The sequence below is a fragment of the Cherax quadricarinatus genome, chromosome 10 (genome assembly GCF_038502225.1).
Source record: "Cherax quadricarinatus isolate ZL_2023a chromosome 10, ASM3850222v1, whole genome shotgun sequence".
Taxonomy (NCBI): Eukaryota; Metazoa; Arthropoda; class Malacostraca; order Decapoda; family Parastacidae; genus Cherax; species Cherax quadricarinatus.
The window spans coordinates 28,733,098-28,749,635 of NC_091301.1; the positions used below are offsets into that span (position 1 = coordinate 28,733,098).

Here is a 16,538-nt window from a genome sequence, read left to right on the forward strand (position 1 = left end):
ACCCAAGCTTCACACCCATATAAGAGTGTTGGTACTACTATACTTTCATACATTCCCATCTTTGCCTCCATAGATAACATTTTTTGCCTCCACATATACCTCAATGCACCACTCACCTTTTTTTCTTCATCAATTCTATGATTAACCTCATCCTTCATAAATCCATCCGCTGACACATCAACTCTCAAATATCTGAAAACATTCACTTCTTCCATACTCCTCCCCAATTTGATATCCAATTTTTCTTTATCTAAATCATTTGATACTCTCATCACCTTACTCTTTTCTATGTTCACTTTCAACTTTCTACTTTTACACACATTCCCAAATTCGTCCACTAACCTTTGCAATTTTTCTTTAGAATCTCCCATAAGCACAGTATCATCAGCAAAAAGTAACTGTGTGTAACTTCTCATTTTGTATTTAATTCCCCATAATTTAATCCCACCCCTCTCCCAAACACCCTAGCATTTACTTCTTTTACAACCCCATCTATAAATACATTAAACAACCATGGTGACATTACACATCCCTGTCTAAGACCTAATTTTACTGGGAAGTAGTCTCCCTCTCTTCTACACACCCTAACCTGAGCCTCACTATCCTCATAAAAACTCTTTACAGCATTTAGTAACTTACCACCTATTCCATATACTTGCAACATCTGCCACATTGCTCCCCTATCCACTCTATCATATGCCTTTTCTAAATCCATAAATGCAATAAAAACTTCCCTACCTTTATCTAAATACTGCTCACATATATGCTTCAATGTAAACACTTGATCTACACATCCTCTACCCACTCTAAAACCTCCTTGCTCATCCGCAATTCTACATTCTGTCTTACCTCTAATTCTTTCAACAATAACCCTACCGTACACTTTTCCTGGTATACTCAATAAACTTATTCCTCTATAATTTTTACAATCTCTTCTGTCCCCCTTCCCTTTATATAAAGAGACTATACACGCTCTCTGCCAATCCCTAGGTACCTTCCCCTCTTTCATACATTTATTAAACAATTATATTAATTATAATTATAATTAATATAATTATAAATTAATATAATTATAATTATAATTAATATAATTATAATTATAATTAAAAAATATATAAATATGTATACTTATACATAAGCAAATTCATAATTTTACTTATCTTTTACTTATTCTTTGAATGAGTTTAACTCTGTTTTTGCTTTACAGGACTTTGAATACTTAACCCTTTGACTGTCGCGGCCGTATATATACGTCTTACGAGGTACCGTGTTTGACGTACATATACTCATAAATTCTAGCGGCTTCAAATCAAGCAGGAGAAAGCTGGTATGCCCACATGTGAGAGAATTGGTCTGTGTGGTCAGTGTGCACCATATAAAAAAAAATCCTGCAGCACGCAGTACATAATGAGAAAAAAAAAACTCCGATCGTTTTTTTTAATTAAAATGCCGACTTTGTGGTCTATTTTCATTTAGTATTTATAGTTGTATTCTCGTTTTCTTGGTCTCATTTGATAGAATGGAAAACATATTATAGAAATAGAGGTGATTTTCATTGATTTTATTATAAAAAAAAAACTGGAAAAGGAGCTCAAAGTTGGGGAAATGTTTGATTTTTGCCAATGTTCAAGAGTAAACAAATGATGTCATTGTCCAATAAATGTCCAACTAGCCATTCTAATATGCAGTCATGAATGGGTTGATGTTATTTATACAATTATTACAGTATTGCAGTAGTCTGCATAATAGTAAGTCTTCTATTTTTTGTTTGAATAAAAATTCAAAATAGAAAGCAAGAGCAATATCAGAGGGGCCTGGAGACATGACTGATGAACGAAGAAAATGTTATTTTAGAGCCAGGAATGTCTGCATTGTTCATTCTGGACCTTATTTTGAAATTGTCATATTTTTTAATTTTCATGAAATTGGCCAAATTGTAAATTTCTGACCACATTATTGGGTAGTTGAAATCGGTAAATTGGCAGTTTCTTGTACTCAATCGATAGAGAAAATGGAGGTCTAAAGAAATAGCTATGAGTTTGGTCGACTGGAACAACAGAAGTAGCCGAAAATAGGGCTCAAAGTGGGCGAAATTGCCAATTTGTAAATATCGCCGAGGTCGCTAACTTCACGAGAGCATAATTCCATCAGTTTTCCATCAAATTTCGTTTTTTTGGTGTCATTACAATCGGGAAAAGATTCTCTATCATTTCATAAGAAAAAAAATTTTTTTTTTTTTTTTTGAAATTTTGCGACACCAGGATTGGTGGGGGTTGCGACAGTCAAAGGGTTAAATGCTTTATGCATCTTGCTGCAGTTGTTAACAATGGGCTACTAGTAACATAGCAGTTACTGTTACATTAGCAGGAATGTGCATAAGAAGTATTTAAATATAATCTAACATAGCTTTTGAGAGACAATGCTACAATTGATTGTAAGATAAAACAAATACTACTGTACCATCATGAAAATTCCAGGGATTTGCCATGCCTAATCTACCTGTCATTGGTTGATTAAATAAGAGGCATGCTTGAATCTGAGAATTTTCAAGACTGGTTCAGTGATTTATTTTACTGCTAAGTATAATATGCCAAGTATAATATTTTCAAGTCACCATGGTTGTTTAATATATTTATAGATGGGGTTGTAAAAGAAGTAAATGATAGGGTGTTCGGGAGAGGGGTGGGATTAAATTATGGGGAATTAAATACAAAATGGGAAATGACACAGTTACTTTTTTGCTGATGATACTGTCCTTATGGGAGATTCTAAAGAAAAATTGCAAAGGTTAGTGGACGAATTTGGGAGTGTATGTAAAGGTAGAAAGTTAAAAGTGAACATAGAAAAGAGTAAGGTGATAAGGGTATCAAATGATTTAGATGAAGAAAAATTGGATATCAAATTGGGGAGGAGGAGTATGGAAGAAGTGAATGTTTTCAGATATTTGAGAGTTGACGTGTCAGGGGATGGATTTATGAAGGATGAGGTTAATAATAGAATAGATGAAAGATAAAAGGTGAGTGGTGCATTGAGGTATATGTGGAGGCAAAAAATGTTATCTATGGAGGCAAAGAAGAGAATGTATGAAAGTATAGTAGTACCAACAATTTTACATGGGTGTGAAGCTTGGGTTGTAAATGCTGAAGCGAGGAGGCGGTTGGAGGCAGTGGAGATGTCCTGTTTAAGGGCAATGTGTGGTGTAAATATTATGCAGAGAATTCGAAGTGTGGAAATTAGAAGGTGTGGAGTTAATAAAAGTATTAGTCAGAGGGCTGAAGAGGGTTTGTTGAGGTGGTTTGGTCATTTAGAGAGAATGGATCAAAGTAGAATGACACGGAGAGCGTATAAATCTGTAGGGGAAGGAAGGCGGGGTAGGGGTTGTCCTCGAAAAGGTTGGAGGGAGGAGGTAAGGGAGGTGTTGTGGGCAAGGGGTCTAGACTTCCAGCAAGCATGCATGAGTGTGTTAGATAGGAGTGAATGGAGACGAATGGTATTTGGGACCTGACGATCTGTTGGAGTGTGAGCAGGGTAATATTTAGTGAAGGGATTCAGGGAAACCGGTTATTTTCATATAGTTGGACTTGAGTCCTGGAAATGGGAGGTACAGTGCCTGCACTTTAAAGGAGGGGGTAGGGATATTGGCAGTTTGGAGGGATATGTTGTGTATCTTTATACGTATATGCTTCTAAACTGTTGTATTCTGAGCACCTCTGCAAAAACAGTGATAATGTGTGAGTGTGGTGAAAGTGTTGAATGATGATGAAAGTATTTTCTTTTTGGGGATTTTCTTTCTTTTTTGGGTCACCCTGCCTCGGTGGGAGACGGCCGACTTGTTAAAAAAAAAAAAAAAAAAAGTCAGCTGTTTAGATATCTAGACCTGCCTTATGATGTGCAAGTAAAGTATATACCCAAAAACAGAGTCTTACTTAAGCCAAATGATCAAGAAGTAAATTAATATCACATGTCAAGCAATATAATAGAATCATACAGAAAAATATGTTTGTTACAAAGTTTTCCCATGAATTAAATTTTTCTGAGAAGTATTCTTTTTTGCAACTGTGAGGATTACTGTATTTGTAAGAAATGAATGTATGTATCAATGCAATAAGAAAAGTGCTATCACTACAACCAAGTAACCACTGCTTCATGCTCACAACAGTTATACCAATGAGTAAAATAGTTTGTCAGATGTCTTACATGCTCTTAATATTAAGACTAACACTTAAAAGAAATTTAACATATTTGAAAAGTGATCTAGTGATCTGAATATAGGAAAAAGGTTTTAAATACTCATAAAAGCTGAGAAAGATCAGTTAAATGGATTAGGAAAATCATCATATCATATAAACCTTTCATTTGGAACTACTGTATTATTATACTGTATATATTTTTGCATTTCTTTGAAAAAAAAAATTAACCATGCACAATTATAATTCATGCATACTTTTTGCAATTCTTATTTTTCAATATACTGTATTTTATTCTTTATACACTAAATATAATCTATTTCTTATATAGTGTTGTCTTCAAAGCATCCTATTAATAACATTTGTGCCATTTTTCTATTTAAAATATTTTACCTGGCTGCATATTAAGAAGATTTAAAGCCGTAAGTGCATTCAGTGTAAATGATTCCACATCCTGACGAGACTTGCACCTGTAATTAAACAACATAGTAACTTTAAAGCATTCCTAACATTCTATATTTTGCTCTATGTCAACATCTTAATACCTGTCATCTTATAGATGTACCAAACTTATAAGGACCAGACAATCACTAAACAGTTTGAGTTGCTTTAAAAAACAATTGTTTTGGGAAACATTTAAACAATGCCTGAATGCATACATGACATGGCAAAAGCTTCATTAAAAATGTATAAAAATAAGATAAAAAAAAAACCAGTTGCACCCAAAATATAAGGATATCTTCCCAATATGCAGTAATAATGTACTGTATTTTTTTAATGTGCCACATAAGGTTCGTAAAAAACATCATTCAACAACAGTATCCATCAGACAATGCTAAGCCATGGCTGTGTGTGTCTTGTCTGTTCATTCAAGGCCATTCCTGAGACAATATTAACTCATTAACTGTCCAAACGTAGATCTACGTTTGCTCACTCAGCGCTCCGAATACTGCCTCTCCTCACTCAACAACAGAGTTCCGTTCCTAAGACCACGTCATTAAACAAATTTGTCACTAAGTGAGGAGCATACTATAATTGTAGTGAGTTTATGTCAACCATCTTTGATATTGTTTTAATGTCATCTTTGAACCATTTATAACATTTCTGGTATACAGTGGACCCCCGCATACTGTTGGCATCACATAACGTTAAATCCGCATACTGATACATTTTATCGCTAAGATTTTGCCTCGCATACCGCTAAAAAACCCGCTCAACGCTATTCGTTCGAGACGCGTCTAATGTGCGGCCTGAGCCAGCCTCACATGTTCCGCCAGTGGCATTGTTTACAAGCCAGCCTCCGCGGTAACATCCAAGCATACAATCGTAACATTTCGTATTATTACAGTGTTTTTGGTGATTTTATCTTCAAAATAAGTGACCATGGGCCCCAAGAAAGCTTCTAGTGCCAACCCTGTGGTAAAAAGGGTGAGAAATATTATTGAAATACTGTGGTACCATGGTCAACTGCTAATGCTGCTGCTGCTGCTGCTGTAGCACCGTCAGCTGCTGCTGCTGCTGCTGCTGCTGTAGTACCGTCTGCTGCTGCTGTAGCACCGTCTGCTGCTGCTGTAGCACTGTCAGCTGCTGCTGTAGCACTGTCAGCTGCTGCTGTAGCACTGTCAGTTGCTGCTGCTGCTGCTGCTGCTGTAGCACTGTCAGCTGCTGCTGCTGCTGCTGCTGCACTGTCAGCTGCTGCTGCTGCTGTAGCACTGTCAGCTGCTGCTGCTGCTGTAGCACCATCTGCTGCTGCTGTAGCACTGTCTGCTGCTGCTGTAGCACTGTCAGCTGCTGCTGCTGCTGTAGCACTGTCAGCTGCTGCTGCTGCTGCTGCTGCTGCTGCTGTAGCACCGTTGTTGGTGTGGCTTATTGAGAATACCAAGAAACAATTAACCCCAGAGGGTTAGCCACCCAGGATAACCCAAAAAAGTCAGTGTCATCGAAGACTGTCTAACTTATTTCCATTGGGGTCCTCAATCTTGTCTCCCAGGATGCAACCCACACCAGTCGACTAACACCCAGGTGAACAGGGAAAAATGCCTGGAACTAGTGCTCATATTGGTGAATTTAAAGCCAGCAAAGGTTGGTTTGAGAGATTTAAGAATCGTAGTGGCATACACAGTGTGATAAGGCCTGTTCTGGAAGAAAATGCCAAACAGGACCTACAGTACTCAGGAGGAAAAGGCACTCACAGGACACAGAGTGTCATTAGTCATTGCTGCATTTTCAATAAAGGTAAGTGTCATTTATTCTTCATTTAGTAGAGTAGTACATGCACAATATATATTTTGCATGTACTACTCTACTATTGTGCATGTATCCTTCTCTTTGTGTGTAGGAAAATGTATATTTCATGTGGTAAAATTTTTTTTTTCATACTTTTGGGTGTCTTGCACGGATTAATTTAATTTCCATTATTTCTTATGGGGAAAATTCATTCGCATAACGATAATTTCGCATAACAATGAGCTCTCAGGAAGGGATTAATATCGTTATGTGGGGGTCCACTGTACATATTTTTAACCCTTTGACTGTTTCGGTCGTATATATACGTCTTACGAGCCACCATGTTTAATGTATTTATTAGCATAAATTTTAGCGGCTTCAAATCAAGCGGGAAAATTGGTAGGCCGACATGTGAGAGAATGGGTCTGCGTAGTGGGTGTGCGCCATGTGAAAAAATCGGGGACTCAGTGGTGCATTGTGGGAACGCCATCTTGGTAGTCCATTTTCACCATGCCTCGCGGTAAGAAATACAGTGGTCCCTCGTTGTTCGTAATTAATCCGTTCCTGGAGCCATTACTATAAACGAAATTTACGATTTACTAATCAATTTTCCCCATAAGAAATAATGTAAATACAATTAATCCGTTCCTGACACCCAGAAGTATTAAAACAAAAAAAATTTTAACATGAAATATACATGTAGTACATAAACAATACAATGGGAAATGATGATTGAAACATTAACAGCATAACACTTACCTTTATTGGAGATTCTTCTTAGTGTATGGGAGACTGGAGGAGGAGAGAGAGTGGATTGTTTATAGTTTGGAAGGGGAATCCCTTTCCATCAACACCTCAGGTACCATTTGCTTTTCTGGGGTTGCTTCTCTTCTCTGTTTCTTAATGCCACTAGGACCACCTTGAGAGTCACTGGAGTCCTCTCTCACAAAATAACTGTGGAGAGAGCTCCGTTTCTGGCGTCTCTTTAACACTTCCCTAAAATGGCCCAAGACTTTCTCACTGTACATGTTGCCAACCTGGCTTGCAACAGCCTTGTTAGGGTGATGTTTCTCCATAAAGCTTTCCATCTTACCCCACATAGTAAAAATCTCTTTAATTTCTGAAGAAGGCACCTTCTTCCATCTCTCTTCCTCCTCCTCTGCAGCAAGATTCTGAGCTGCGATGTGTTGCTCTTCCTGCTGAAGCTCTTGCAGCTCCTCAGTGGTGAGCTCTTCATTGTGGTCTTCCACCAATTCTTCCACATCCTCCAAACTCACATCCAACCCCATGGAACTCCCCAGTGCCACAATTGATTGTACAACAGACATAGGCTCATTAGGGTCAGTCCCAAATCCTTCAAAATCCCTCTTGTCGACACAATCTGGCCACAATTTTCTCCAGGCAGAGTTCAAAGTCCTGGTAGTCACTCCCTCTCAAGCCATACCTATAAGGGTTATGCAGTGGAGGATGCTGAAGTGTTCTCTCCAAAATTCCCTTAGGGTCAAGTGAGTGTCTGTGGTCACAGTCAAGCACCTGTGAAACATTGCTTTTGTGTAGTGTTTTTTAAAGTTTGCAATAACCTGCTGGTCCATGGGTTGGAGGAGAGGAGTGGTATTCGGGGGCAAGAACTTCACTGTGATGAACCCAAACTCCTCGAAAATTAGATCATCCAAGTTTGGAGGATGAGCAGGTGCACTGTCCATTACTAGCAGGCACTTGAGATCCAATTTCTTTTCCAGGAGATACTCCTTCACACTAGGGCCAAACACTTCATTGAACCACTCGACAAAAATTTCCCTCGTGACCCATGCCTTACTATTAGATTTCCAAAACACACACAATTTACTCTTCATAACACTGTTTTTCCTGAACACTCTGAGATTTTCAGAATGGTACACTAGTAATGGCTTCACTTTGAAATCCCCACTAGCATTAGCACAGAACATTAGCGTCAGCCTGTCTTTCATAGGCTTGTGTCCTGGCATTGCCTTTTCCTCTTGTGTAATGAAGGTCCTCTTTGGCATTTTCTTCCAAAAGAGGCCTGTTTCGTCACAATTGAACACTTGTTCAGGTTTCAGTCCTTCAGCCTCTATGTACTCCTGGAATTCATGGTTCGGACATGTAGAGAGAATGGAGCGAGACAGAATGACTTCAAGAGTGTATCAGTCTGTAGTGGAAGGAAGGTGGGGTAGGGGTCGGCCTAGGAAAGGTTGGAGGGAGGGGGTAAAGGAGGTTTTGTGTGCGAGGGGCTTGGACTTCCAGCAGGCGTGCGTGAGCGTGTTTGATAGGAGTGAATGGAGATGAATGGTTTTTAATACTTGACGTGCTGTTGGAGTGTGAGCAAAGTAACATTTATGAAGGGGTTCAGGGAAACCGGCAGGCCGGACTTGAGTCCTGGAGATGGGAAGTACAGTGCCTGCACTCTGAAGGAGGGGTGTTAATGTTGCAGTTTAAAAACTGTAGTGTAGAGCACCCTTCTGGCAAGACAGTGATGTAGTGAATGATGGTGAAAGTTTTTCTTTTTCGGGCCACCCTGCCTTGGTGGGAATCGGCCAGTGTGTTAATAAAAAAAAAAAAAAATTCAGCCGCCTTGTGGTCCGAACTGGCAACCTCACCATGCCTTACCACACTGTGTATGCCAGTACGGTTCTTAAATCTCTCAAACCAGCCTTTGCTGGCCTTAAATTCACTCACTTCACCACTATTTGCAGGCAATTTCTTTACCAAATCTTCATGCAACTGCCTAGCCTTTTCACAAATAAACGAAGTCATAAGAGTATCTCCTGCTAATTGTTTCTCATTTATCCACACCAATAATAACTTCTCAACCTCTTCCAGTACTGGTGATCTCATTTTTGTCAGCATAGTTACTCCCTTTGCAACAACAGCATCCTTTATTTCATTTTTCTTGGCCACTATGGAACATAAGGTTGTGTAGGGTTTCTTATACATCCTGGACAGTTCGGCCGCACTTGTACCACTTTCATATTGTTCAATGATGGTTTTCTTAAATTCAATCGCATTTCTCACCTTCTTTACCACAGGCTTGGCACTAGGAGCTTTGTTTGGAGCCATGGTAGCTTATTTAGTACTTGCAAGCACTAAAATAAATGGAATATTATGAAATATTTCGCTGGAGCACGTGAAGGGACCTTCGCTCACTGGTAAACAAAGCCAGACTGGCTGCTGCCCTGGCTCACGCTGTGGGTACGCGTCCCGGACGAACTACGACTCGCGAGTTAACCTATGAAAAGCGAGTCCATGTTTATACGAAAATACCCCTATGATTGGCGAATTTTACGATTGCCGGGAACTACGAAAAGTGGGGGACCACTGTACCTCACTCCTCGGCAGATTGGAGGTCTTTTGTTCCCAAGTGATAGCTCCAACAGTGATGGAAATGCCAGTGAAACTGAATTTCATGGTTTTGGAGAGGGTGTGACCGAAAGCAGTGCCCAGGATAACGTAATTAGTGATGAAAATCCAGATGACCCACAACCTTCCACCTCTGGTGCTGGGCTGTCTCATTCACATTCACCTGTACCAGGACGAAAGAGGAAATTATTTTCCCGTTTACAAGACTCAGATGTGAGCAGTGAAAGTGACAGTGATAGTGATTTCCAAGCTATTGAAAGCAGTTCTAGTTGTGACAGTGAGGATGAATATTCTCCAGTGGAGCGGCAGTATATACGATGCGGCATGCATTCTGGTAGTGTGCCATATACTGTTCCAAGAGAAAGGAGTAAATCTCGGAATGCATCCTGTGCCCCTACACCACAAATTGATAGTGAAGATGACGATATTGTTACAATGGGGATGTGTAATGTGCGTGGGGCAGCAGGTTGTGGTGGCGGTGGTGACACGAGTCATGTGGCACCAGCAGCGAGCCATGCTACTACCCACACTGCTAACTCAGCACAGCCACAACCACCCTCACACTCCCACAACCACAAACTGCACAACCACAACTACCTGTAAATATCCAGTACCCACCAGCAGACCACATCTGGGATTGGCAGTAAGGTGACAATCTTGTTCCTAATCCCCATCACTTTAATGAAATACAAAGTGGAATACGGCCATCATGTACACTTGGGAAAAATGCCACTGAACTGGAATGCTTTCAGTTATTCTTCGATGAACCCCTGATGGACATTATTGTCAGGGAAAGCAATACATACTTCGAGTACACCATGGCAAACACAATTCTTTCACCAAGGTCACAGCTACACCAGTGGAAGGACACAACTGTGGAAGAGATGTATCTGTTCTTTGCCACAATAATGCTTATGCCACATGTGCATAAGCACAATGTCAACACATACTGGTCGACAGACCGCCTGATTTCAACCCCAGCTTTCGGTGACATTACACCAGTGAATCGATCTGTGCTACTGTTACATATGCTACACTTCTCAGACAAAACAAGGCCTGACAGAAGCGACAGGTTATATGAGATCAGGAATGTGTTTATGTACCTGAAACAAAAGTGCTGTATGTATTTTTATCCCTTCAGGAAGCTTGTTATTGATGAGTCTTTGATTTTGTTCAAAGGCAGATTGTCATTCAAGCAGTATATACCAAGTAAAAGGAAATGCTTTGGTATAAGGTTATTTGTACTGGGTGATTGCAAAAGTGGTCTGGTACTGGATATAATTGTGTACACTGGCAGTAATACATTGCAAGATACCAGAAAGTTACCGGGTATCTCTGGTGATGTGGTTAGAACAATGATGGAACCATATCTTGGTAAGGGGCATATTTTATATACTGATAATTGGTACACAAGGCCTTTACTCACTGATTTCTTGCAAGTGAACATGACAGTGCGTGGAAATCGTAGACATATGCCTAGGTTCGACGCAGGCACTCGTAGAGGTGAAGTTCAGGTGTTTGCTGCCAATGACATCATGGCATTTCGGTGGCATGACAAACGTGATGTCACAATGTTGACATCATTTCACTGACACGAAATGGTAAACACTGGCAAGCAGAATAAAGAGATCAATGAACCCATTGTAAAACCTGCAGCTGTGATGGACTACAACCTCAATATGTGCTTAGTGGACAAATGTGACATGCAGATTGGGTTTGCTGATTGTGTTCGCAAGAGTTATAAGTGGTATATAAAACTCTTTTTCCATCTTCTTGACATTTACATGCTGAATGCTTATAATATGTAAAAGTTGAAGACCAACAACAAACCCAAATATGGTCAATTTTGTTTGTCAGTTACCAGACAAATAATATTCAAGTACCAAGGAGCAACACTTGCCATAGACCAGCACCCACGAAATTACCAACACATGCTATCTCGTCTGAGGCCTGGTGATCACTAGCCCATACCACTGCCTCCTACTACTTTCAAGAAAAATCCTCAGAAGAAGTGTTATGTCTGTGCCCAGACCACAAAATGCCCACAAAAATGCAGAGACACTCGTTTTATGTGTGAGGAGTGTAAAACACCATTGTGCATACGTCCATGTTTCAAAGAATTCCACAAGCTGCAGCAGTTCCAGGAAAGTGTCCAATGATTGTACATATGTATATACATGTATATTATAAAACAATAGTAATAAACATTTTTTTATATTGTTTGTTTGTGTAAACAAGTTTTGTAAACAATATGATGATACTAGTGTTTCTGCTATAATTGTGTTACATTCAACGAATGTATATATGAACACTGCAACATACTTGGGTCTCACAGGCCACGTAAGTTATGTGAAAAAATAAAATAGTGAAAAAAACAAGTAACCTTCGAATGCAAGTAAACCAAACTTTACCGGGTGTGCAGCATTCGCCGCTGTTCCCATACGCGGCTTATTTTCTGCCAACTTTATGCCTCTATATCTCGGTAAGTACCGATCGCAAAAATTTGGGGGGGGGGGGGGGTTAAAACAATCAGAAAATTAATCTTAACATTTTCATAAGAAAAAATAATTTTTTTTCAAATATTTTTCAACACCAGGAGACACTTCAGGATTTGGGGTTGCGACAGTCAAAGGGTTAAACCTTCATACAGTAGTGTACTGTATATAATAAAGAGATGTGCTCAGGGAGAATGTAAATAAACCGGGTGGGCCGCGGTGACCATATTAGAAAGACAGGTGGGGGGAGCTGTATAGCGAATTTTGGTCATAATCTGAAATGTCCGTATTAGTGGAATGCCGTAAAGCAAAACATCGTAAAGTGGGGCTCTACTGTACGTGTATTGGCAAGTGGCAGACTGGAAGGTATAAAAAATTTTGAGTACTAGTATGTTGGATACGTAATTGTCAGTAGTGTACTAGTACATACATTGGACGCATAATTGTCAGTTGTGTACTACTACGTTGAACACAATTGTCAGTTATGTATTAGTACGTTGGACACAGTTAAGGGTTAAACCACTAAAATATTGGTTATTTTAAATAACTCATAACCACATATAAACAATATGGTAATATTTCTGCGACTGAATTCATGTCTGCATAAACAGCTCATTACAACTTTTCTTTTTCTTTTTTTTTTCAACAAGTCAGTCGTCTCCCACCGAGGCAGGGTGACTCAAAAAGAAAGAAAATACCCAAAAAGAAAATACTTTCCTCATCATTCAACACTTTCACCTCACTCATACATAATCAGTGTCTTTGCAGAGGTGCCCAGATACAACAGTTTAGAAGCATATATAAAGATACAGGTCCTCCATCACAAATCCGGCATCAATGAGACCTGTAGTGTATCGGATTACTGAGTTTGCCGGATTACATAGTGATTAGCTTAGAATACACTTAATAAAATTAACCAACTTATTTTTTTTTTATTTTTTTTTATTATCACACTGGCCGATTCCCACCAAGGTAGGGTGGCCGGAAAAAGAAAAACTTTCACTATCATTCACTCCATCACTGTCTTCCCAGAAAGGTGCTTTACACTACAGTTTTTAAACTGCAACATTAACACCCCTCCTTCAGAGTGCAGGCACTGTACTTCCCATCTCCAGGACTCAAGTCCGGCCTGCCAGTTTCCCTGAACCCCTTCATAAATGCTACTTTGCTCACACTCCAACAACACGTCAAGTATTAAAAACCATTTGTCTCCATTCACTCCTATCAAACACGCTCATGCATGCCTGCTGGAAGTCCAAGCCCCTCGCACACAAAACCTCCTTTACCCCCTCCCTCCAACCTTTCCTAGGCCGATCCCTACCCCGCCTTCCTTTCACTACAGACTGATACACTCTTGAAGTCATTCTGTTTCGCTCCATTCTCTCTACATGTCCAAACCACCTCAACAACCCTTCCTCAGCCCTCTGGACTTCCCTACCTTTATCCAAATACTGCTCACATACATGCTTCAATGTAAACACTTGGTCTACACATCCCCTACCCACTCTAAAACCTCCTTGCTCATCCGCAATTCTACATTCTGTCTTACCTCTAATTCTTTCAATAATAACCCTACCATACACTTTTCCTGGTATACTCAGTAAACTTTTTCCTCTATAATTTTTACAATCTCTTTTGTCCCCCTTCCCTTCACATAAAGGGACTATACACATTCTCCGCCAATCCCTAGGTACCTTCCCCTCTTTCATACATTTATTAAACAAAAATACCAACCACTCCAACACTATGTCCCCTCCTGTTTTTAACAATTCTATCATGATCCTGTCAGTTCCAGCTGCTTTACCCCCTTTCATTCTACGTAATGCCTCACGTACATCCCCCACACTCACATCCTGCTCTTCTTCACTCCTAAAAGATGATATACCTCCCTGACCAGTGCATGAAATTACCGCCTCCCTTTCTTCGTCGACATTTAAAACTTCCTCAAAATATTCTCGCCATCTACCCAAAACCTCTATCTCCCCATCTACTAACTCCCCTTCTCTGTTTTTAAATGACAAATCCATACTTTCCCTAGGCTTTCTTAACTTGTTTAACTCACTCCAAAATTTTTTCTTATTTTCATTAAAATTCCTTGACAGTACCTCTCCCACTCTATCATCTGCTCTCCTTTTGCACTCTCTCACCACTCTTTTCACCTTTATTTTACTCTCCATATACTCTGCTCTTCTTATAACACTTCTGCTTTATAAATACCTCTCATAAGCTACCTTTTTCTCTTTTATCACACCCTTTACTTCACCATTCCACCAATCACTCCTCTTTCCTCCTGCACCCACCCTCCTATAACCACAAACTTCTGCCCCACATTCTAATACTGCATTTTTAAAACTATTCCAACCCTCTTCAACCCCACCACTACTCATACCTGCACCAGCCCACCTTTCTGCCAATAGTTTCTTATATTTCACCCGAACTTCCTCCTCCCTTAGTTAATACACTTTCACCTCCCTCTTACTTGTTGTTGCCATTTTCCTCTTATCCCATCTACCACTTACTCTAACTGTAGCTACAACTAGATAATGATCCGATATATCAGTTGCCCCTCTATAAATGTGTACATCCTGGAGCCTACCCATCAACCTTCATCCACCAATACATAATCTAACAAACTACTTTCATTACATGCTACATCATACCTTGTATATTTATTTATCCTCCTTTTCATAAAATATGTATTACTTATTACCAAACATCTTTCTACACATAGCTCAATTAAAGGCTCCCCATTTTCATTTACCCCTGGCACCCCAAATTTACCTACTACTCCCTCCACAACATTTTTTCCCACTTTAGCATTAAAATCACCAACCACAAGTACTCTCACACTTGGTTCAAAACTCCCCACGCAATTACTCAACATTTCCCCAAATCTCTCTCTCTCCTCTATACTTCTCTCTTCCCCAGTGCATAAACGCTTACTATAACCCACTTTTCACATCCAACCTTTATTTTACTCCGCATATTTCTTGAATTAATACATTTATAGTCCCTCTTTTCCTGCCACAGCTTATCCTTCAACATTAGTGCTACTCCTTCTTTAGCTCTAACTCTAATCCCATTTATTCCTCTCCATTGAAACTCTCCCACCCCCTTCAGCTTTGTTTCACTTAAAGCCAGGATATCCAGCTTCTTCTCATCCATAACATCCACAATCATCTCTTTCTTATCATTCGCACAACATTCACACACATTCAAACTTCCCACTTTGACAATTTTCTTATTATTATTCTTTTTAGTAATTTTTACAGGAAAAGGGGTTACTAGCCCATTGTTCCCGGCATTTTAGTTGACTTTTACAACACGCATGGCTTACGGAGGAAAGATTCTTATTCCACTTCCCCATCGATATAAAAGGAAAAGTAATCAAAACAAGAACTAAGATAAAATCAAAGAAAACTCAGATGAGTGTGTATAAATAAACGTGTACATGTATGTTTAGTGTGACCTAAGTGTAAGTAGAAGTAGCAAGATGTACCTGTAATCTTGCATATTTATGAGACAGACAGAAGGCACCAGCAATCCTACCATCATGTAAAACAATTACAGGCTTTCGTTTTAAACTCACTTGGCAGAACGGTAGTACCTCCCTGGGTGGTTGCTGTTTACCAACCTATTACCTATATACACATACATGTACAAGCATATATATACACACCCCTCTGGATTTTCTTTCTAGTTCTTGTCCTTGTTTATTTCCTCTTACCTCCATGGAGAAGTGGAACAGAATTCTTCCTCCATAAGCCATGTGTGTTGTAAGAGGCGACTAAAATGCCGGGAGCAAGGGGCTAGTAACCCCTTCTCCTGTATATATTACTAAATATAAAAGGAGAAACTTTTGTTTTTCCTTTTGGGCCACCCCACCTTGGTGGGATATGGCTGGTGTGTTGAAAGAAAGAAAGATTAAGGGCCAATCCCTGGCCCCTTTATGTGCCTCTATAATCTTTTGACTACTATCCACAGGATGGATATGGCACGAATAAAGCTATATAACTAATTCGCTCCTTCCCCAAAACACACACACTAGTACACATCACACATGCTATCACTCATACTCATACTCAATCTCACAATTTCAAACTCATAATGTACTTTAGATAATTATATATAATTCAGCAGTATTTTGCATCCTTGGCAGATGATTCAATGTTTTGGTAAAACCACCCTCCCTCATTGGCTTTGGCTTCTATAGATGCTGAATCCTTATCCCCAGTCAACATTCAGCCCAATATAA

At 39.5% G+C, this 16,538-nt stretch overlaps 1 protein-coding gene across 3 annotated transcripts in view; it reads right to left on the bottom strand.

Moving 5' to 3' along the window:
* Positions 1-16,538, bottom strand: part of LOC128687800 (uncharacterized protein KIAA0513) — a 302,660-nt gene that overhangs the window by 24,967 nt on the left and 261,155 nt on the right. Inside the window, exon 11 of one of the 3 annotated variants that reach the window (XR_011391818.1) lies at positions 4,581-4,657. The gene's annotated coding sequence lies outside the window, so the exon portion shown is untranslated. Of the gene's footprint in view, positions 1-3,840; positions 4,658-9,409; positions 9,952-16,538 lie in introns of those variants that run through there. The other 2 variants (XM_070083742.1, XM_070083741.1) reach the window with 2 other exon arrangements.